This window comes from Coregonus lavaretus (genome assembly GCF_964263955.1).
Source record: "Coregonus lavaretus genome assembly, contig: HAP1_SCAFFOLD_337, whole genome shotgun sequence".
Taxonomy (NCBI): Eukaryota; Metazoa; Chordata; class Actinopteri; order Salmoniformes; family Salmonidae; genus Coregonus; species Coregonus lavaretus.
This window is the reverse complement of record NW_028160985.1, coordinates 197257-219955: the sequence shown is the minus strand read 5'-3', so window position 1 is coordinate 219955 and position 22699 is coordinate 197257. Positions and strand designations below refer to the sequence as shown.

The 22699-nt window shown below is 45.3% G+C and overlaps 1 protein-coding gene across 4 annotated transcripts in view; it reads left to right on the top strand.

The window, feature by feature from the left end:
• LOC311121238 (rho GTPase-activating protein 29-like) overlaps positions 1 to 22699 on the top strand; it is a 79676-nt gene that overhangs the window by 14990 nt on the left and 41987 nt on the right. The gene's annotated exons all lie outside the window — the stretch shown is intronic.

Genomic DNA, 22699 nt, shown 5'->3' with positions numbered 1-22699 from the left:
TTTTCTTATCAGGCTTTTGTTATTTGGTGAGAGAGAGAGAGACTCTCTTTCCTTTTTTGTTTAATATTTTTCTGCGTCCTCCTTCACCATGCCAAAGCTTTATGGGAAAGTGGCTCTGTCAGTGGGTCCTTTTGAGAAAACCCCTAAATGCTGTTTTAGTGATTTTGTTTGTCTAAATCACCCCTTGTGAAATACCAACCTAAAATTATGGTCTGTTCGCTGGTTGTCGTTTACAGACTGTTTGAGGGAATGTTTGGAGATTTCTCTGTGGGTGTGAGAAATCCCATGCGACGGCGCACAATTGGCCCAGCGTCGTCCAGGGTAGGGGAGGGAATGGCCGGCAGGGATGTAGCTCAGTTGGTAGAGCATGGTGTTTGCAACACCAGGGTTGTGGGTTCGATTCCCACGGGGGGCCAGTATGAAAAAATATATATACAGTGGGGAAAAAAAGTATTTAGTCAGCCACCATTTGTGCAAGTTCTCCCACTTAAAAAGATGAGAGAGGCCTGTAATGTTCATCATAGGTACACGTCAACTATGACAGACAAAATGAGGAAAAAAAATCCAGAAAATCCCATTGTAGGATTTTTAATGAATTTATTTGCAAATTATGGTGGAAAATAAGTATTTGGTCACCCACAAACAAGCAAGATTTCTGGCTCTCACAGACCTGTAACTTCTTCTTTAAGAGGCTCCTCTGTCCTCCACTCATTACCTGTATTAATGTCACCTGTTTGAACTTGTTATCAGTATAAAAGACACCTGTCCACAACCTCAAACAGTCACACTCCAAACTTCACAATGGCCAAGACCAAAGAGCTGTCAAAGGACACCAAAAACAAAATTGTAGACCTGCACCAGGCTGGGAAGACTGAATCTGCAATAGGTAAGCAGCTTGGTTTGAAGAAATCAACTGTGGGAGCAATTATTAGGAAATGGAAGACATACAAGACCACTGATAATCTCCCTCGATCTGGGGCTCCACGCAAGATCTCACCCCGTTGGGTCAAAATGATCACAAGAACGGTGAGCAAAAATCCCAGAACCACACGGGGGGACCTAGTGAATGACCTGCAGAGAGCTGGGACCAAAGTAACAAAGCCAACCATCAGTAACACACTACGCCGCCAGGGACTCAAATCCTGCAGTGAGAGACGTGTCCCCCTGCTTAAGCCAGTACATGTCCAGGCCCGTCTGAAGTGCATTTGGATGATCCAGAAGAGGATTGGGAGAATGTCATATGGTCAGATGAAACCAAAATATAACTTTTTGGTAAAAACTCAACTCGTCATGTTTGGAGGACAAAGAATGCTAAGTTGCATCCAAAGAACACCATACCTACTGTGAAGCATAGGGTTGGAAACATCATGCTTTGGGGCTGTTTTTCTGCAAAGGGACCAGGACGACTGATCCGTGTAAAGGAAAGAATGAATGGGGCCATGTATCGTGAGATTTTGAGTGAAACCCTCCTTCCATCAGCAAGGGCATTGAAGATGAAACGTGGCTGGGTCTTTCAGCATGACAATGATCCCAAACACACCGCCCGGGCAACGAAGGAGTGGCTTCGTAAGAATCATTTCAAGGTCCTGGAGTGGCCTAGCCAGTCTCCAGATCTCAACCCCATAGAAAATCTTTGGAGGGAGTTGAAAGTCTGTGTTGCCCAGCGACAGCCCCAAAACATCACTGCTCTAGAGGAGATCTGCATGGAGGAATGGGCCAAAATACCAGCAACAGTGTGTGAAAACCTTGTGAAGACTTACAGAAAACGTGTCATTGCCAACAAAGGGTATATAACAAAGTATTGAGAAACTTTTGTTATTGGCCAAATACTTATTTTCCACCATCATGTGCCAATAAATTCATTAAAAATCCTACAATGTGATTTTCTGGATATTTTTTCCTCATTTTGTCTGTCATAGTTGACGTGTACCTATGATGAAAATTACAGGCCTCTCTCATCTTTTTAAGTGGGAGAACTTGCACAATTGGTGGCTGACTAAATACTTTTTTTCCCCACTGTATATAAAAAAAATAATGAATGCACTCACTTAACTGTAAGTCGCTCTGGATAAGAGCGTCTGCTAAATGACAAAAATGTAATGTAAAATGTAGAACCACTGTTAAGCGTCTCCAGCTGATTCCTCATTTAAAAAACTCATTTTATCGCTGCTGAGAGTGGATCCGCATTTAAAGCCACTGTAAATGAACCCGGCTTAGTCTAGAATGGGTTGCGTTGCCCCCTTTTGAAGATCTAGTTGCAGGCACTCCACGTTTGAACCACAGACGACCAGAACATGAGAAATGGTCCCATTCTTTTCCAGCCTGTAAATGTTGTATTGTTGAGTGATTTTACAGATTTCTTTTGAAGCATAACCTACTCTACACTCAATTTCATGGCTAATAAACTGATTGAAAGGATTTCTTACATTAGCTTAATTGTTGTTGTTTTTTCAGCTTTTGTATAAACCAGGACCTTGGCCTTATTATCACGTATAATGGCTGCGCAAGAGGTGGTTCTGCAGATGAACTTCTCAGTAGGGGATTGAAGTGTGGGCCGATGACTCAATAATACATGCCTTCTGGGAGTACTATAAAATCAAAAAGTTTGGGGCAAGAGTTAGAAAGCTGGCTGTACAAAGTTTTACGGTGTAAGTGTATTTTTAATCCGTCCAACTGCATATTTCATTTTAAAATATTAGAAAAATAGAAGTGTGGGCCGAGGTGACATTATGGCCAGAGTATTTATCCCTCCACGTAGGGAAAACATGGATGGCTTACAGTGCATTCGGAAAGAATTCAGACCCCTTGACTTTTTCCACATTTTGTTTACGTTAGCCTTATTCTAAAAACTTCTTAAACTGTTTTTTCCCCTCATCGATCTACACACAATACCCCATAATGACAAAGCAAAAACAGATTTTTGAAATTTTTGCAAATGTATTAAAAATAAAAAACTTAAATATTACATTTACATAAGTATTCAGACCCTTTACTCAGTACTTTGTTGAAGCACCTTTGGCAGCGATTACAGCCTTAAGTCTTCAAGGGTATGACGCTACAAGCTTGGCACATCTGTATTTGGGGAGTATCTCCCATTCTTCTCTGCAGATCCTCTCAAGCTCTATCAGGTTGGATGGGGAGCGTTGCTGCACAGCTATTTTCAGGTCTCTCCAGAGATGTTTGATCGGGTTCAAGTCTGGGCTCTGGCTGGGCCACTCAAGGACATTCAGAGACTTGCCCCGAAGCCACTCCTGCGATGTCTTGGCTGTGTGCTTAGGGTCGTTGTCCTGTTGGAAGGTGAACCTTTGCCCCAGTCTGAGGTCCTGAGCTAACTGGAGCAGGATTTCCTCAATGATCTCTCAGTACTTTGCTCCGTTCATCTTTCCCTCGATCCTGACTAGTCTCCCAGTCCCTGCCACTGAAAAATATCCCCACAGCATGATGCTGCCACCACCAGTGGCTATTTGAAGAATCTCAAATATAAAATATATTTTCATTTGTTTAACACTTTTTTGGTTACTACATGATTCCATATGTATTATTTCATAGTTTTGATGTCTTCACTATTATTCTACAATGTAGAAAATAGTACAAATAAAGAAAAACCCTTGAATAAGTAGGTGTTCTAAAACATTTGACCGGTAGTGTATATACTGAGGTCATGTGACACTTAGATTTCACACAGGTGGACTTTATTTAACTAATTATGTGACTTCTGAAGGTAATTGGTTGCACCATATCTTGTTTAGGGGCTTGATAGCAAAGGGGGTGAATACATATGCACTCACCACTTTTCCGTTATTAATTATTTCACATTCTTTGAAACAAGTTATGTTTTTTAATTTCACTTCACGAATTTTGACTATTTTGTGTATGTCCATTACATGAAATCCAAATGAAAATCCATTTAAATTACTCAGGGAGTCAGGAAGCAGGTGCAGAAGGTGAGTTTAATAATAATAATAAACATGAAGAAAACACAAAACAGGAGGCGCGTACTGAACATAACCAAAACCAATACTGACTGAAGACTGAGGCTACTGAGGGCTATATGAAGGGAGAGTAATCAGGGTGGGGATGAAGTCCAGGTGTGCTTAACGATGGGGAGCAGGTGTGCACAATGATGGTTGCCAGATGTGCACAATGATGGTTGCCAGGTGTGTACAATGTGGGTTGCCAGAACAGGTGATTAGTAGACCGGCGGCATCGAGCGCCGGAGGTGGGGGAGCAGGTGACAATGGTAAGTAAGTGATGTTAGTATGTTACTGCATACAGTACCTTGTCTCTTCACTTGGTGCTCAAGTCTGGTTATGATGCACAGAGTAATTAGCCTTGTTTAGCATCTAGTAGCCTAAAACTTCAGGCCTGCATGTGGTGAGAGAGGAGCCACGCTGTGCAGAACTCATAACTGGTTATCGTCTGGTAAACGTGAAGACTGGAGAGACTGGTGGGAGAACTGGGAACTGTCACACTAAACCGCTCCGTGTTGCTGTTACGTGAAAGAAGGGGGGGGGATCCTTGTTTGAAGTCGACGTAAACAAAAATGTGAACAGACTGAGTGCGGAGGGTGGCTGGGACAAACCGTACAGCGTCCGACCAAGATCCCTCCCTCTCTCCGTCCCGGGGGACCCAAATGAGGACTTGGTTTGGTGTGGATAGAGTGGCTACACGAGTGGGGATAGAGCGAGTGAACTGCCAAAGCTTAGGCCCCAACTTTTAACAATAAACCCATCTCCCGTCTGAACCTCTTCTTCTGGAGTGGAACAATACCTCCCTGGAGCAAATATCAAGTGTTCTCCCAGGAGCCATTGTTGCGAAAGAATATATTTAGCACAAGGAGGCCTAATCTACATCATTCATAATGGACTGTGAATGGAGACTGGGTATTCAGCCTCTTTGAGTTTCACAGGCGGCCCTTTGGCATGAAGATGTTCCTTTAGTCCTTCTGGTGAGGCTGACGTGTTATAATCAACATCTTCCTCCTCTACCCAGCCCAGCCCAGAGAGAGAGAGCGAGAGAGAGAGAGAAAGAAGCCCAAACAGAAAATCCATGGACACGTTACAGTTGATCATGTCTACTCCAATCATTCACCCTACAATGACGATATTGAGTTGGACAACGAATACGGCCGCTTTGAACTCACAATGCAAACACACTTGTTTTTCAAGAGGAATACCACTACGGGTGGCTGGAGGGGTTATGCTTTATCTCCGTAATCAAAGATTCCTTTGAAGCAGTTAATTACATCTCTGCATAATAAGATTATAATTATAATGTGGCTTTCATGTTTTGGAGGAGAAATTAGTTTGTCCACAGGCCCTGCACAAGTATGTGTACATCTCTCTCCAGGGAACATTGGCTGTGTCGCAAATGGCACCCTTTTCCCTATTTTAGTGCACTACATTTGGCCCGAGTCCTATGGGCCCTGGTCAAAAGTAGTGCACTATATCTTCCCTGAGAACTATGTTGGGTCAGGGGAAAAAGTCAACCGTCCCGTTCCAAGCCTCCCATCCAAAACGCCATTCATTTCGGATTAGGATGCTAACGAAGCTAAACGAAGTGCTCTTATCCTAGATGCTAGGTTAACGTTTGCCTCCGTTCTCCCTACTGAAAGGTGTGCTGAAGAGCCTGTTCAGTTAGCCCATTCTCAGGCCTGTAAAGCCTCCAGCTCTCTGGGCCGATGGAGCTACCTAGGCCATGCTAAACAGGGCAGCAGCGCTGAGCAGGCCGCTAGTCTCAGTCTCAGCTGTCTGGCTAATACCAGCCTATCTTGGCTATCAGCAAGGTTGCACCGTGGGGGATTTTCAGTCTCTCTTAAATAAAGCATAGTTGGATGTCAGCCTTCAGAGTGGCTCACAAACAGGAGTAGAGGGGGGGGGGGGGGGGATCAAGAGAAAAAGGTTGCCTGTCTTCCCTCAGTGTGACAGACAGGCAGCTCAGTGTGACAGACAGGCAGGCAGCTCAGTGTGACAGACAGACAGCTCAGTGTGACAGACAGACAGGCAGGCAGCTCAGTGTGACAGACAGGCAGCTCAGTGTGACAGACAGGCAGCTCAGTGTGACAGACAGGCAGCTCAGTGTGACAGACAGACAGGCAGCTCAGTGTGACAGACAGGCAGGCAGCTCAGTGTGACAGACAGGCAGCTCAGTGTGACAGACAGGCAGCTCAGTGTGACAGACAGACAGGCAGCTCGGTGTGACAGACAGGCGGCTCAGTGTGACAGACAGGCAGCTCAGTGTGACAGACAGGCAGCTCGGTGTGACAGACAGACAGGCGGCTCAGTGTGACAGACAGACAGGCGGCTCAGTGTGACAGACAGACAGGCGGCTCAGTGTGACAGACAGACAGGCGGCTCAGTGTGACAGACAGGCAGCTCAGTGTGACAGACAGGCAGCTCAGTGTGACAGACAGGCAGCTCAGTGTGACAGACAGGCAGCTCAGTGCAGAAATGGAAAAAAGAGGAAAAGCTCATTTTTGACTCCCAGCTAAGCAGCTCATTGATATATAAAGGACCAGGGAGAGGGATAGAGGGAGATTTGGGGAATATTTTCATGAGAATTCATTCACCCTTGGAGTTGCGGAGGAATATTGTGTTTAGATAGCTTTAATCTGGAGCCAATGTCAATCACAGTAGTTTGGATTTCAAAATGTATTTTTATGTTATTTCCCAACATTGTCAGGAGATAGCAATGCTGCAAACCAAGTCTTACCTTTTTATGTAATGAGTTTTCTTAGGGAATGCAAATGGCATTGTAGTTAATTCACCTGTTTCTTCATGAAGTGGAAAGGAGCTGTGTAAGTGAACGCAACATGATGTTAGCTTTACGTAGCCTATGACTTGGTTGGTATGACGATCACCAAGTGTGGAAGTGGTGAACATATTATTGTTGTCTATCAACAATGACAAGCCACCGGGGTCTGACAACTTGGATAGAAAATTACTGAGGATAATAGCGGACGATATTGCCACTCCTATTTGCCATATCTTCAAGTTAAGCCTACTAGAAAGTGCTTGCCCTACCTAGGGATAGTAAAGCCCCTTTACTGGCTCAAATAGCCGACCAATCAGCCTGTTACCAACCCTTTGTAAACTTTGGGGAAAAATGGTGTTTGACCAGATACAATGCTATTTTACAGTAAACAAATTGACAGCAGACTTTAAGCACGCTTATAAGGAAGGACATTCAACAAGCACAGCACTTGCATGATTGGCTGAGAGAAATTGATAATACAAATATTGTTGGGGCTGTTTTGTTAGACTTCATTGCGGCTTTTGACATTATCGATCGTAGTCTGCTGCTGGAAAACGTATGTGTTATGGCTTTACACCTCCTGCTATATTGTGGATAAAGAGTTACCTGTCTGACAGAACACAGAGGGTGTTCTTTAATGGAAGCCTCTCAAACAAAATCCAGGTAGAATCAGGAATTCCCCAGGGCAGCTGTTTAGGCCCATTACTTTTTTTCAATCTTTACTAACGACATGCCACTGGCTTTGAGTAAAGCCAGTGTGTCTATGTATGCGGATGACTCAACACTATACACGTCAGCTACCACAGCGACTGAAATGACTGCAACACTTAACAAAGAGCTGCAGTTAGTTTCAGAATGGGGTGGCAAGGAATAAGTTAGTCCTAAATATTTAAAAAACTAAAAGCTTTGTATTTGGGACAAATCATTCACTAAACCCTAAACCTCAACTAAATATTGTAATGAATAATGTGGTAATTGAGCAAGTTGAGGAGACTAAACTGCTTGGAGTAACCCTGGATTGTAAACTGTCATTGTCAAAACATGTTTAAACAAAACATTATAAAGCGCAGCTCTGCCTTCTTAACAGCACTATCAACTAGGCAGGTCCTACAGGCCCTACTTTTGTCACACCTGGACTATAGTTCAGTTGTGTGGTCAGGTGCCACAAAGAGGGACTCAGGAAAATTGCAATTGACTCAGTACAGGGCAGCACGGCTGGCCCTTAGATGTACACAGAGAGCTAACATTAATAATATGCATGTCAATCTCTCCTGGTTCAAAGTGGAGGAGAGATTGACTTCATCACTGCTTGTAATTGTGAGAGGTATTGACATGTTGAATGCACCAAGCTGTCTGTTTAAACTACTAACACACAGCTCAGACACCCATTGCATACCCCACAAGACATGCCACCAGAGGTCTCTTCACAGTCCCCAAGTCCAGAACAGACTATGGGAGGCGCACAGTACTACATAGAGCCATGACTACATGGAACTCTATTCCACATCAAGTAACTCATGCAAGCAGTAAAAATAGATTAAAAAACGGATAAAAATACACCTTATGGAACAGCGGGGACTGTAAAGCAACACAAACAGACACATGCATACAAACACACGATATCATACGCACTATAAACACACGTACACATGGATTTTGTGTTGTAGATATGTGGTAGTAGAGTAGGGGCCTGAGGGCACACACTTAGTGTGTTGTGAATGTATTGTAATGTTTTTTAAAATGTATAACTGCCTTTTAATAATGGGGACCCATAATAAATACAATTGTCTAACTTGTGTGACTGTGGAGCCCAGACCCAGATGGAAGGGATGGGGGAGAGTTTCCAGTCATGGGAAAGAGCGTTATAAAGGGGAAGCAGAGGGGAGGCCCTGGGAGGACAGGGGAAGCAGAGGGGAGGCCCTGGGGGGACAGGGGAAGCAGAGGGAAGGCCCTGGGAGGACAGGGGAAGCAGAGGGAAGGCCCTGGGGGGACAGGGGAAGCAGTGGGGAGGCCCTGGCAGGACAGGGGAAGCAGAGGGGAGGCCCTTGCAGGACAGGGGAAGCAGAGAGGAGGCCCTGGGAGGACAGGGGAAGCAGAGGGAAGGCCCTGGCAGGACAGGGGAAGCAGAGGGAAGGCCCTGGGAGGACAGGGGAAGCAGAGGGAAGGCCCTGGGAGGACAGGGGAAGCAGAGAGGAGGCCCTGGCAGGACAGGGGAAGCAGAGGGGAGGCCCTTGCAGGACAGGGGAAGCAGAGGGGAGGCCCTGGGAGGACAGGGGAAGCAGAGGGGAGGCCCTGGCAGGACAGGGGAAGCAGAGGGAAGTATTGTAAGGCAAATATTATGTCCTTTAAAGGGTTACTAACCAAAGTAACAATACAGTGTGGTCAAAGACGTAGTAACTTAGTTGTAGTCATGATTTGGTTACCTATAACTACATATTTATTAACTTGTTTCTGGATATCTTCTAAACTACCCACAATGCACTCTTTCTCAACATCATATGGAGGATCTCCTCTGTGCTACCGAGTTCATATGCTAGCTCAGCATGTTCTCTGTGAAGTAGGCTATGGGAGATTTGTAACTTTTTCCACTTTGGCTTAGTGCTAGCGCGCTAGCTCACTGACATCTGGAATCTATCAGTTTTGTATTTCGGCCCGGTGAAGTGCTCGCCCCCCCCCCCCCCCCCCCCCCTCGCTTTGGTAGCTAACTCAGCCTGCAGTCTTTTGAAAGTTTTACCATCAGATGGGCCCTAGCCATCAATCTGTAAGTCTCTGCTCTCTCTTTGATTTTGATCTGCAGTTATGTTTTAGTTGTGTTCTAGCTGGTCTCCAGTAGTTGGGCTCTAGCTTGCCGACCATAACCGTGGTGGTTGGCTAGGCTAATAGCTAGTTGGCTAGGCTGGTTAGGCTAATAGATAGTTAGCTAAATAGCTATAGTTAGCTGGCTGGCTAGCTTGCTGGCTAAGATAACTGCATGTAGCTAACATTCTTTGATAACTGGTTAGATGACGTTATGTATTTCCTAAACATTGGTTTACTTTAATGTAGCTGTAAACTAGGTGTTGATAGCAACTGGCTGATTCATTCAGAGCGAGTAGGGATAACGTTAGCAGCCTAGTTGGCTAGCAACCTTGAAAATTGATTTGCAACAATCAATTCATAAGGTATTGGCTTGTAAGTTGGCTGAAATTTTAATTGAAACCAGCAGTCATGAGTGCAAACGATTTGGTTTAATTTGAAGTTGTACAAGGGAAGTTATTTCTGTTGGAGTTTTACATTATAGGGAATAGGCTGGCTTGCCAGATCCTACATATTACATCACATCCCAGGAAAACATTTTCCAACATGGCTTCGGCATTCTTCGGAATTCTGATCAATAGAAAAGTGAGTCGTAACTTTGCATTGGGACGTTTGATGTGTATACTAATGCAGATCTATATGTTACACGTGGTTACGTTTATGCTACCTACCATTTTAACAGCACTGTGTAATCTGATAATCCGGAGTGGAGTGGTGTAGTGGCCCAAACGGTGGTAGTCCGACTCGGGTGCAGGGGTGGACCGTAGTGACCGCTGCCACAGGAAGTGTCAGAGGAAGGGTGGAAGGTGGGAAGAGCCTCGCCTCATGCCAGACATGGGTTCAAAGAGTATTTGTTTTCTTTCAAATACTTTGATGAGTGTTTGATTGAGCCTGGAGTGTCAGATGGGCAGGTTTAGCAGATTTTGGGACTATTCCATTGGTTTGATTTGCGCCAGGCAAGCTAAGTGAAGTGCAGATAAAGTATTTGAAAGGAAACAAATACTAGTTGAACCCAGGAGGGTCTGCCTCACGCTACAATGGCCACTGGACTGGTCCACCCATTGGTCCCTTAGAGAGAGCTGCAGTATGTATTAAAGGTTGGTGTTATGATAATTATCTAACAAACTATTTCAGTGTCTCTGTGCTTTTCCCAAAAGGTTGTAAGGATTTTGGATCAAGAAACAGACAGAGTCCCGGTCTGCATAGTCGGGGGTCTTTATTCATTGAGAATTCTGCCACAAAATGGTCGTACAATATTTTTATACGCACACGTCATATGAAAATCCCACCCCTCTGTAGGCGTGCTGTATTTTTCCACTTTAAAACTGCTCTCCTGACCATCAGTTCACACACACACACACACACACACACACACACACACACACACACACATACACACATACATACATACACACACATTTTCTTATCATAGTCTCTCTCCTCCCTAAATTGGGAGGCCTCTTTATCTTGGTTTCTCAGTTGTCTGTAGACAGTTCTCCTTGTCCTTTGTTGTCTGGCCTAACTCTTACTCACATTGCTAAATAGTAGCACAATGTCATAGTCTTTACTGGTCCTACACTCACACATTACCACATTTCACACAGTTTCAGGGTGTAACAATTAGTCACTACTAAGAAAGTACTAATCATACTTAAAACAAGAACATTTCACAACTATATTTAAGGGTGGAACATTTTAGTAATTACTTTTAACCTGTATATATTTTAATTTCTATATCAGTTAGACTGTTATTTTCTGCCCTTTAAAGTTGGGACATAATGGTAGATTTGATTTATTAGGAGTAGCCTACCTGTTTACTACCGTGGAACGTTCCACACAGCAAGCCTTTTTAAGTCACCCATAAAGTGTCCATCTCCACTTGTTCTGTGCATGTCTAATATTAGCAGATGGTAAATAATCACTTGAATTTATAGGGATTACCAAATGGAGAAAGGCTGATAAGTAATGCGTTGATCAGTCATCTTTAAACTCTAAAGGCCAACTGCCAGTAGACTATAACTGAAAATGGGAACACACTTCTTTCTCTGACAGCCCTCCTACCAAAGCCCTGCTACCAAAGCCCTGCTACCAAAGCCCTCCTACCAAAGCCCTCCTACCAAAGCCCTCCTACCAAAGCCCTCCTACCAAAGCCCTCCTACCAAAGCCTTCCTACCAAAGCCCTCCTACCAAAGCCCTCCTACCAAAGCCCTCCTACCAAAGCCCTGCTACCAAAGCCCTCCTCCCAAAGCCTTGCTACCAAAGCCCTCCTACCAAAGCCTTGCTACCAAATCCCTCCTCCCAAAGCCTTGCTACCAAAGCCCTGCTACCAAAGCCCTCCTACCAAAGCCCTCCTACTAAAGCCCTCCTACCAAAGCCCTGCTACCAAAGCCCTCCTACCAAAGCCCTCCTACCAAAGCCCTCCTACCAAAGCCCTCCTACCAAAGCCCTCCTACCAAAGCCCTCCCACCAAAGCCCTCCCACCAAAGCCCTCCTACCAAAGCCCTCCTACCAAAGCCCTCCTACCAAAGCCCTCCTCCCAAAGCCCTCCTCCCAAAGCCTTGCTACCAAAGCCCTCCTACCAAAGCCTTGCTACCAAATCCCTCCTCCCAAAGCCTTACTACCAAAGCCCTGCTACCAAAGCCCTCCTACCAAAGCCCTGCTACCAAAGCCCTGCTACCAAAGCCCTCCTACCAAAGCCCTCCTACCAAAGCCCTCCTACCAAAGCCCTCCTACCAAAGCCCTCCTACCAAAGCCCTCCTACCAAAGCCCTCCTCCCAAAGCCTTGCTACCAAAGCCCTCCTACCAAAGCCTTGCTACCAAAGCCCTCCCACCAAAGCCCTCCTACCAAAGCCCTCCTACCAAAGCCCTCCTACCAAAGCCCTCCTCCCAAAGCCTTGCTACCAAATCCCTCCTCCCAAAGCCTTGCTACCAAAGCCCTCCCACCAAAGCCCTCCCACCAAAGCCCTCCTACCAAAGCCCTCCTACCAAAGCCCTCCTACCAAAGCCCTCCTACCAAAGCCCTCCTACCAAAGCCCTCCTCCCAAAGCCCTCCTCCCAAAGCCTTGCTACCAAAGCCCTCCTACCAAAGCCTTGCTACCAAAGCCCTCCCACCAAAGCCCTCCTACCAAAGCCCTCCTACCAAAGCCCTCCTCCCAAAGCCCTCCTCCCAAAGCCTTGCTACCAAATCCCTCCTCCCAAAGCCTTGCTACCAAAGCCCTCCCACCAAAGCCCTCCTACCAAAGCCCTCCTACCAAAGCCCTCCTACCAAAGCCCTCCTCCCAAAGCCCTCCTCCCAAAGCCTTGCTACCAAATCCCTCCTCCCAAAGCCTTGCTACCAAAGCCCTCCTACCAAAGCCCTCCTACCAAAGCCCTCCTACCAAAGCCCTCCTACCAAAGCCCTCCTCCCAAAGCCTTGCTACCAAAGCCCTCCTACCAAAGCCTTGCTACCAAATCCCTCCTCCCAAAGCCTTGCTACCAAAGCCCTGCTACCAAAGCCCTCCTACCAAAGTCCTCCTACTAAAGCCCTCCTACCAAAGCCCTGCTACCAAAGCCCTGCTACCAAAGCCCTCCTACTAAAGCCCTCCTACCAAAGCCCTCCTACCAAAGCCCTCCTACCAAAGCCCTCCTACTAAAGCCCTCCTACCAAAGCCCTGCTACCAAAGCCCTGCTACCAAAGCCCTCCTACCAAAGCCCTCCCACCAAAGCCCTCCTACCAAAGCCCTCCTACCAAAGCCCTCCTACCAAAGCCCTCCTACCAAAGCCCTGCTACCAAAGCCCTCCTACCAAAGCCCTCCTACCAAAGCCCTCCTACCAAAGCCCTCCTACCAAAGCCCTCCTACCAAAGCCTTCCTACCAAAGCCTTCCTACCAAAGCCCTCCTACCAAAGCCCTCCTACCAAAGCCCTGCTACCAAAGCCCTGCTACCAAAGCCCTCCTACCAAAGCCCTCCTACCAAAGCCCTCCTACCAAAGCCTTCCTACCAAAGCCCTCCTACCAAAGCCCTGCTACCAAAGCCCTCCTACCAAAGCCCTCCTACCAAAGCCCTAGCTGGTTATTTGAGGGGGAAGTCACAATAATGTCCAGCTGTAGGTTGACTCAATGGAACACACTGAGAGGTTGGTTGACTGATTTGACTTTAGTGACGGCTAACAGGTTGCCCAGAGCAAGCGCCATATTTAACCCAGCCAGCGCTAGCTATCCCAGCGTTATGTTAGCCTGTGAACCCCTTGTGTTTGACCGGGCCCCCTCTGAACTCCGTTGTGACATGTTTAGTGATATCACACTTGCTTTGTGCCATTAAGCCCCCTCTGTCCTCTCTAATGTTTTTAAGCATAAATAATACATTCCTCCCATGATTTTCAAATGCATGACTGAACATAGCTAGGGACACAAGGAAAGGAATGTTGCCAAGTCATATCGGATGGGATTCAGAGGCCATTGGAAGTTATTTGCTATAAAAGAGGATCATGACAAGATGATATCCATGCTCCATTTCCCCCCAACCCAAATGCTGCATTGTCACAATCCTAATCAAACACATACTGCACTGTAACAATCCTTATCAAATGAATGTTTACTGAAAATATCTCCTTTGTCACGTCATAGACTATTCATAGAGACAGAGTAGTCCCCGACAGAAATGCCATTGGATAAAAGTGTGCGACGTTTGATATAAAATTATATCTTTTTAATGCTTTCAAGAGACAAGGGTGTCCCTGGTCTGTGTGAAGTTACTATTTGAGTCGCATCACCGTTATAGGAATCTGTGATATGGACCCCCGACACATGGTTGATCCATACATAGGATCATTCAGGCCTTTTGAGCAACACTACTGATGTTGATGAAAGAAAGGCCTCTTTTAATGTCGAAACTCATTAGATAGCTGCCTATGGAGTCGGAGGCTGGCTGGTTTCCATGATGCTAATGACTGTGTCCATAAGGTGTAGATAGTAAGTATAGGCTGGAAGTAGAGGCCTGGGCATTGTTGTTCACTAATTTACCCCAAGTAGGGAAAGGATGGCGGGGTTGAAAAGTAATAAAGGGGAGTATATATATATAAAAACATGGGGGATTGGAAGTGATGCAGACAATTACATTGATAGAAGATACAATCTATCTGCAATATTAAGCTGATCTACCCTAAAAAAAGAAAGAAAAAAAAAGAAAATATATATGTGGCGATGGGGTGCAGTAAAGGCCTCTTCTCTCTCTCCCGATCCCTGGCCTCTTCATTGGGAATGGGAGACTGATCCCTATAGCTTATTTTCCTAACAGAGCATTCTCTGGAATGTCTCTCTGTTCTCCCCAACCATGGGGGAGAGCTTGGATATGGGTTTAAAGGGGCATGTTTGGGACAAACCCCAGGGGAGGGAACCCCAACCAAAACTCCCTCCTTACCCCACCACCACTCCTCCTCCTCCTGTTCCTCTCCACCACCACCACCCCTCCTTCCTGCTGTGAGCTGGCGTTGTGATTTTATTGTTCCATAAATGCTTCACGTGGCAGGCAGGCCCACAAGGAGACAGGCCCCACTGTTTGCAAATGGCCTCTGAGACAAAAGGAATGCTTTTCCTGCATAATGAAAAAAAAAAGGATCCTTTCCATGCAGCTAGCATACTATAGCTGTTTTTTTTGTATGTTTAAAAATAAAAAATAAATCTCATAGTTGTTATGCTATAAATGTTTGCACAGTGAGTGAAACAAAGCAGCTCCGCCAGTTTCAGTACTCTGAGTGTGGGTTGTTTTCCTGGTGAACCTCCTCCCTCTCATCCATTGTGATCTAAGTTCCCCCCCCGGTCGGTGGCTGCAACAGATAGGGGTCTATACCCTCTATACTGGGGAGCGGTGTGTATAGCTGGAGGTCCCTGGTGGGAACAGGGATCTGTCCCATTGTGCTCCGCTCTTAACAGTGAGGTGCAGGGTTAAACCCGCCAGCCTCTGTATATTATCCATGTGTCATGCCGGGCCTGTGGACACAATGTAATGTCCTGCTAATTAGCTCCATCTAGGATGGCCTGGATGTAATGGTCAAGCAACATGAGGCATTATGAGATATTATGAGGCTCCTAGAGAAGGAAGATCCTCTGTCTCGTTCAGGGTTTTTTTAACCTCCAGACCACGGGGCTGAGGATTCTGTTACACTGTGTCTGTGTGAATGGGCCATATCTGTGTGGCCAGCCGGGTTCAGCCCATTTGTGTGGGTATTGTCTTTCATAGTGTAATGCCTTTAAATAGGGGTCTTTTTTAATCTAACCCCTACCTAGCCCGTGAAGAACTGGAGGTTTTGGGGCGACTGGCTTTGAACCATGACCCACCAGATCATTGTGAGCTGGCTGGGTTCTCTTTCCCAATCTGATGTGTGAGGATCCATGACGACCCACTGAGGTTCCTCATGGGTTACATTTACATTTACATTTTAGTCATTTAGCAGACGCTCTTATCCAGAGCGATTTTACAGTTAGTGAGTGCATACATTTTTTTTTCTCATACTGGTCCCCCCGTGGGAAACAAACCCACAACCCTGCCGTTGCAAACGCCATGCTCTACCAACTGAGCTACACAGGTTAGATTTGAAGACCCCTATTTAAAGACGTTACACTATGAAAGACAATACCCACACAATGGGCTGAACCCGGCTGGTCACACAGATATGGCCCAGCTAAAAACACATGCAGGAATTCTAATGAACAAGGCAAGGTAAATATTACTCCTCTTCACCTCCGCTTCAAGAAGATATTTACTAAAATGTGTCTCACCTGACAGCAAGAGGTTGGCAGCTGAAACGGATCATTTTGAATCTACAGTAGACAATAGCCATTACTGTACAGAAATACAGTATGCGAAAGTAATTTTTTACAAGAGGCTTCCAATTACAGTTAATAACAGTATTTTTCTGCATTTTACCCATAATGCAGTGCAATCTACAACATTAAAGGGGCAATCTGCAGTAGCAACATCCATTTTTAAAAAACGTATAAATTAATGATACACAGTACCAGTCAAAAGTTTGGACACACCTACTCATTCAAGGGTTTTTCTTTATTTTTACTATTTTCTACATTGTAGAATAATAGTGAAGACATCAACACTATGAAATAACACATTGGCATTCTCTCAACCAGCTTCATGAGGAATGCTTTTCCAACAGTCTTGAAGGAGTTCCCACATACAGTGAGGGGAAAAAAGTATTTGATCCCCTGCTGATTTTGTACGTTTGCCCACTGACAAAGAAATGAGAGAGACACAATAACAACAACAAAATCCAGAAAAACGCATGTCAAAAATGTTATAAATTGATTTGCATTTTAATGAGGGTAATAAGTATTTGACCCCTCTGCAAAACATGACTTAGTACTTGGTGGCAAAACCCTTGTTGGCAATCACAGAGGTCAGATGTTTCTTGTAGTTGGCCACTTGGTTTGCACACATCTCAGGAGGGATTTTGTCCCACTCCTCTTTGCAGATCTTCTCCAAGTCATTAAGGTTTTGAGGCTGACGTTTGGCAACTCGAACCTTCAGCTTCCTCCACAGATTTTCTATGGGATTAAGGTCTGGAGACTGGCTAGGCCACTCCAGGACGTTAATGTGCTTCTTCTTGAGCCACTCCTTTGTTGCCTTGGCCGTGTGTTTTGGGTCATTGCCATGGCTGAGGGAAGAAGGTTCTCACCCAAGATTTGACGGTACATGGCCCCGTCCATCGTCCCTTTGATGCGGTGAAGTTGTCCTGTCCCCTTAGCAGAAAAACACCCCCAAAGCATAATGTTTCCACCTCCATGTTTGACGGTGGGGATGGTGTTCTTGGGGTCATAGGCAGCATTCCTCCTCCTCCAAACACGGCGAGTTGAGTTGATGCCAAAGAGCTCGATTTTGGTCTCATCTGACCACAACACTTTCACCCAGTTCTCCTCTTAATCATTCAGATGTTCATTGGCAAACTTCAGATGGGCATGTATATGTGCTTTCTTGAGCAGGGGGACCTTGCGGGCGCTGCAGGATTTCAGTCCTTCACGGCGTAGTGTGTTACCAATTGTTTTCTTGGTGACTACAGTCCCAGCTGCCTTGATCATTGACAAGATCCTCCCGTGTAGTTCTGGGCTGATTCCTCACCGTTCTCATGATCATTGCAACTCCACGAGGTGAGATCTTGCATGGAGCCCAAGGCCGAGGGAGATTTACAGTTATTTTGTGTTTCTTCCATTTGCGAATAATCGCACCAACTGTTGTCACCTTCTCACCAAGCTGCTTGGCAATGGTCTTGTAGCCCATTCCAGCCTTGTGTAGGTCTACAATCTTGTCCCTGTCAATTTATAACATTTTTGACATGCGTTTTTCTGGATTTTTTTGTTGTTATTCTGTCTCTCACTTTTCAAATAACCTACCATTAAAATTATAGACTGATGTCAGTGGGCAAATGTACAAAATCAGCAGGGGATCAAATACTTTTTTCCCTCACTGTATGCTGAGCACTTGTTGGCTGCTTTTCCTTCACTCTGGGGTCCAACTCATCCCAAACCATCTTAATTGGGTTGAGGTCGGGGGATTGTGGAGGCCAGGTCATCTGATGCAGCACTCCATCACTCTCCTTCTTGGTAAAATAGCCCTTACACAGCCTGGAGAGGTGTTTATTGGTCATTGTCTTGTTGAAAAACAAATGATAGTCCCACTAAGCGCAAACCAGATGGGATGGCGTATCGCTGCAGAATGCTGTGGTAGCCATGCTGGTTAAGTGTGCCTTGAATTCTAAATAAATCACTGACAGTGTCATCAGCAAAGCATCCCCACACCATCACACCTCCTCCTCCATGCTTCATGGTGGGAAATTCACATGCGGAGATCATCCGTTCACCTACTCTGCGTCTCACAAAGACACGGCGGTTGGAACCAAAAATCTCACATTTGGACTCATCAGACAAAAGGACAGATTTTCACCAGTCTAATGTCCATTGTTCGTGTTTCTTGGCCCAAGCAAGTCTCTTCTTATTATTGGTGTCCTTTAGTAGTGGTTTCTTTGCAGCAATTCGACCATGAAGGCCTGCTTCAAGCAGTCCCCTCTGTGTTTGATGTTGAGATGTGTCTGTAACTTATCCTCTGCAGCAGAGGTAACTCTGGGTCTTCCTATCCTGTGGCGGTCCTCATGAGAGGCAGGTTCATCACAGCACTTGATGGTTTTTGCGACTGCACTTGAAGAAACTTTCAAAATTCTTGAAATGTTCCGGATTGACGTAATGATGGACTGTCGTTTCTCTTTGTTTATTTGAGCTGTTCTTGCCACAAGATGGACTTGGTCTTTTACCAAATAGGGATATCTTCTGTATACCACTCCTATCTTGTCACAACACAACTGATTGTCTAAAACGCATTAAGAAGGAAATAAATCCCACAAATTAACTTTTAAGAAGGCACACCTTTTAATTAAAATGCATTCCAGGTGACTACCTCATGAAGCTGGTTGAGAGAATGTCAAGAGTGTGCAAAGCTGCCATCAAGGCAAAGGGTGGCTACTTTGAAGAATTTCAAATATTAAATATATTTTGATTTGATGAACACTTTTTTGGTTACTACATGATTCCATATGTGTTATTTCATAGTTTTGATGTCTTCACTATTATTCTACAATGTAGAAAATAGTAATAAAATAAAGGAAAAACCCTGGAATGAGTAGGTGTGTCCAAACTTTTGACTGGAACTGTATATTAAATCAAATCAAATTGTATTTGTCACATGCGCCGAATACAACAGGTGTAGACCTTACCGTGAAACGCTTACTTACGACCCCTTAACCAACAATGCAGAGTTTTTAAAAAAGTAAGTAAGAAACATTTGCTAAATAAATTAAAGGCAACATAGTGACACATTAAAAACAATAATGAGGCTATATACAAGGAGTACCGGTACTGGGTCAATGTGCAGAGGTACGAGTTCCTTGAGGTAATTCAGGTAATATTCACACATGTAGGTAGGGGTAAGGTGACTATGCATAGATAATAAACAGTGTAGCAGCAACGTATGTGAAGAGTGTGAAGGAATGTGTGTGTGTGTGTGTGTGTGTGTGTGTGTGTGTGTGTGTGTGACTGTCATTGTAGTATATTTGAGTGTTTGGTTAGAGTCCAAATAAGAGGGTCAATGCAGATAGTCCGGGTGGTTAACTATTGGTTAACTATTTAACTAACTAGCCGTCTTATGGCTTGGGGGTGGAAGCTCTTCAGGAGCCTTTTGGTCCCAGACTTGGCGCTCCGGTACCGTTTGCTGTGCGGTAGCAGAGAGAACAGTCTATGACTAGTGTGGCTGGAGTCTTTGACCATTTTTATGGCTTTCCTCTGACACCGCCTGGTATAGAGGTCCCGTACGCGCTACCCTCTGTAGTGCCTTGCGGTCAGATGCTGAGCAGTTGCCATACCAGGCGGTGATGCAACCAGTCAGAATGCTATCGATGGTGCAGCTGTAGAACTTTTTGAGGACGTGAGGTCCCATGTCAAATCTTTTCAGCCTCCTGAGGGGGAATAGGCGTTGTCGTGCCCTCTTCACGACCCTCTTGGTGTGTTTGGACCATGATAGGTCCTTTTTAATGATGTGAACACCAAGGAACTTGAAGCTTTCGACTCGCTCCACTACAGCCCTGATGATGTGAATGGAAGAATATAACTTATAAATGCCTCATGAGCTTAGTTCAACTGTCGTACCCCATCAGAACCCAAAATATACGCTTGTTTTACTCCAGTGTTTGTAAACAAAGTACATTTAACAAACACTGTATCGCCTCAAAACATTATGAAACTATAATGTTGATATCATGGATGGCAAGTGCTTGCATCCATACGTCTATGAATTTGAGAGTGGTTCTATTTCTCCAGCCCCATCCCTCAGCCTTTTAGCGAAACAGTGGTGAGGAGAACACTTTGATATAATTTCAACTGTTGAATGACACTTTAATGGTGTAAAACACATTTACGGTATTTTACTGTTCATTCTACAGTGTTTCACTGTTGAAATTACAGAAAAGTCTTGCAGTGCAAACCAAATGGTATTTATTCGACCTGCACACACAGAACCAAGATCACCTAGATAGAGATAAATTATACCTGTTTAGGAAAATCCCCCCACCTTACCTTCCCCACGCCTCAGGCCCATATGCAGTAACTAACCTGACGTAGCAGGCATAAAATAAACGACTGAAACTACATCCCCTACATACTGATCTTGACAAGAAGAAAAAAAAGCTGTCTCTTCTGTTCAACCAATCCAGTAAATGTGGAGGAGGGTTTAAGATGGGGTGTCGCCTTGTTAACACCCAAAAGCGGAATACCAAACAAGTGACTGCTTCATAATATTAGCATGTTACTGTAACAACATCTAACAACATCTAACACAGGCTCTCTTTCAATTTCCCCTGATAACCGGAACATTCAGTTGTTGGGGACTCGGCAGAGGCTAGCAGTGGGGTGGGTACTACTAAGCTTTCAGATGGGCATCAGTCATCGGTGGGGTGGGTACTACTAAGCTGTCAGACGGTCATCAGTCATCGGTGGGGTGGGTACTACTAAGCTGTCAGACGGTCATCAGTCATCGGTGGGGTGGGTACTACTGGGCTGTCAGATGGTTATCAGTCATCAGTGGGGTGGGTACTACTAAGCTTTCAGGCGGTCATCAGTCATCGGTGGGGTGGGTACTACTAAGCTGTCAGACGGTCATCAGTCATCGGTGGGGTGGGTACTACTAAGCTGTCAGACGGTCATCAGTCATCGGTGGGGTGGGTACTACTGGGCTGTCAGATGGTTATCAGTCATCAGTGGGGTGGGTACTACTAAGCTTTCAGGCGGTCATCAGTCATCGGTGGGGTGGGTACTACTAAGCTGTCAGACGGTCATCAGTCATCGGTGGGGTGGGTACTACTAAGCTGTCAGACGGTCATCAGTCATCGGTGGGGTGGGTACTACTAAGCTTTCAGACGGTCATCAGTCATCAGTGGGGTGGGTACTACTAAGCTTTCAGACGGTCATCAGTCATCGGTGGGGTGGGTACTACTAAGCTTTCAGACGGTCATCAGTCATCGGTGGGGTGGGTACTACTAAGCTTTCAGACGGTCATCAGTCATCGGTGGGGTGGGTACTACTAAGCTGTCAGACGGTCATCAGTCATCGGTGGGTACTACTAAGCTGTCAGACGGTCATCAGTCATCGGTGGGTACTACTGGGCTGTCAGACGGTCATCGGTGGGGTGGGTACTACTAAGCTTTCAGACGGTCATCAGTCATCGGTGGGGTGGGTACTACTAAGCTGTCAGACGGTCATCAGTCATCGGTGGGTACTACTAAGCTGTCAGACGGTCATCAGTCATCGGTGGGTACTACTGGGCTGTCAGACGGTCATCGGTGGGGTGGGTACTACTAAGCTGTCAGACGGTCATCAGTCATCAGTGGGGTGGGTACTACTAAGCTGTCAGACGGTCATCAGTCATCGGTGGGGTGGGTACTACTAAGCTGTCAGACGGTCATCAGTCATCGGTGGGGTGGGTACTACTAAGCTGTCAGACGGTCATCAGTCATCGGTGGGGTGGGTACTACTGGGCTGTCAGACGGTCATCAGTCATCGGTGGGGTGGGTACTACTGGGCTGTCAGACGGTCATGTACACTAATATAGAAGCCCATTACTAATGCTTCAGTAATTACAGTGCAGCCTGGTTCTATAGTAGATGATAAGAACAAGACTACTTTAGAGTTCAACCAGCTTGCTAATGGACACATCACATAGTTAGAGGGTGAGCTCATCAGAAAGCAGCCGAATGGGAGCACAGAAATGGGTCCAGATGCTTCTACAACTCCCTCAAATGCCAAGAGTGATGCAACGCTGTCATCAAGGCAAAGGGTGGCTATTTGAAGAATCGCAAATATAAAATATATTTTTTGATTTGTTTAACACTTTTTTTGGTTACTACATGATTCCATATGTGTTATTTCATTGTTTTGATGTCTTCAACTATTATTCTACAATGTAGAAAATAGTAAAAAAATAAAGAAAAACCCTGGAATGAGTAGGTGTGTCCAAACTTTTGACTGGTACTGTATATGGACAAACTACGGCTGCACGAATTGCGATAATTTGTTTGGCCAGATATTGCAATTGTGATTAGGAATTGTGGTTTTCAAACACTTGG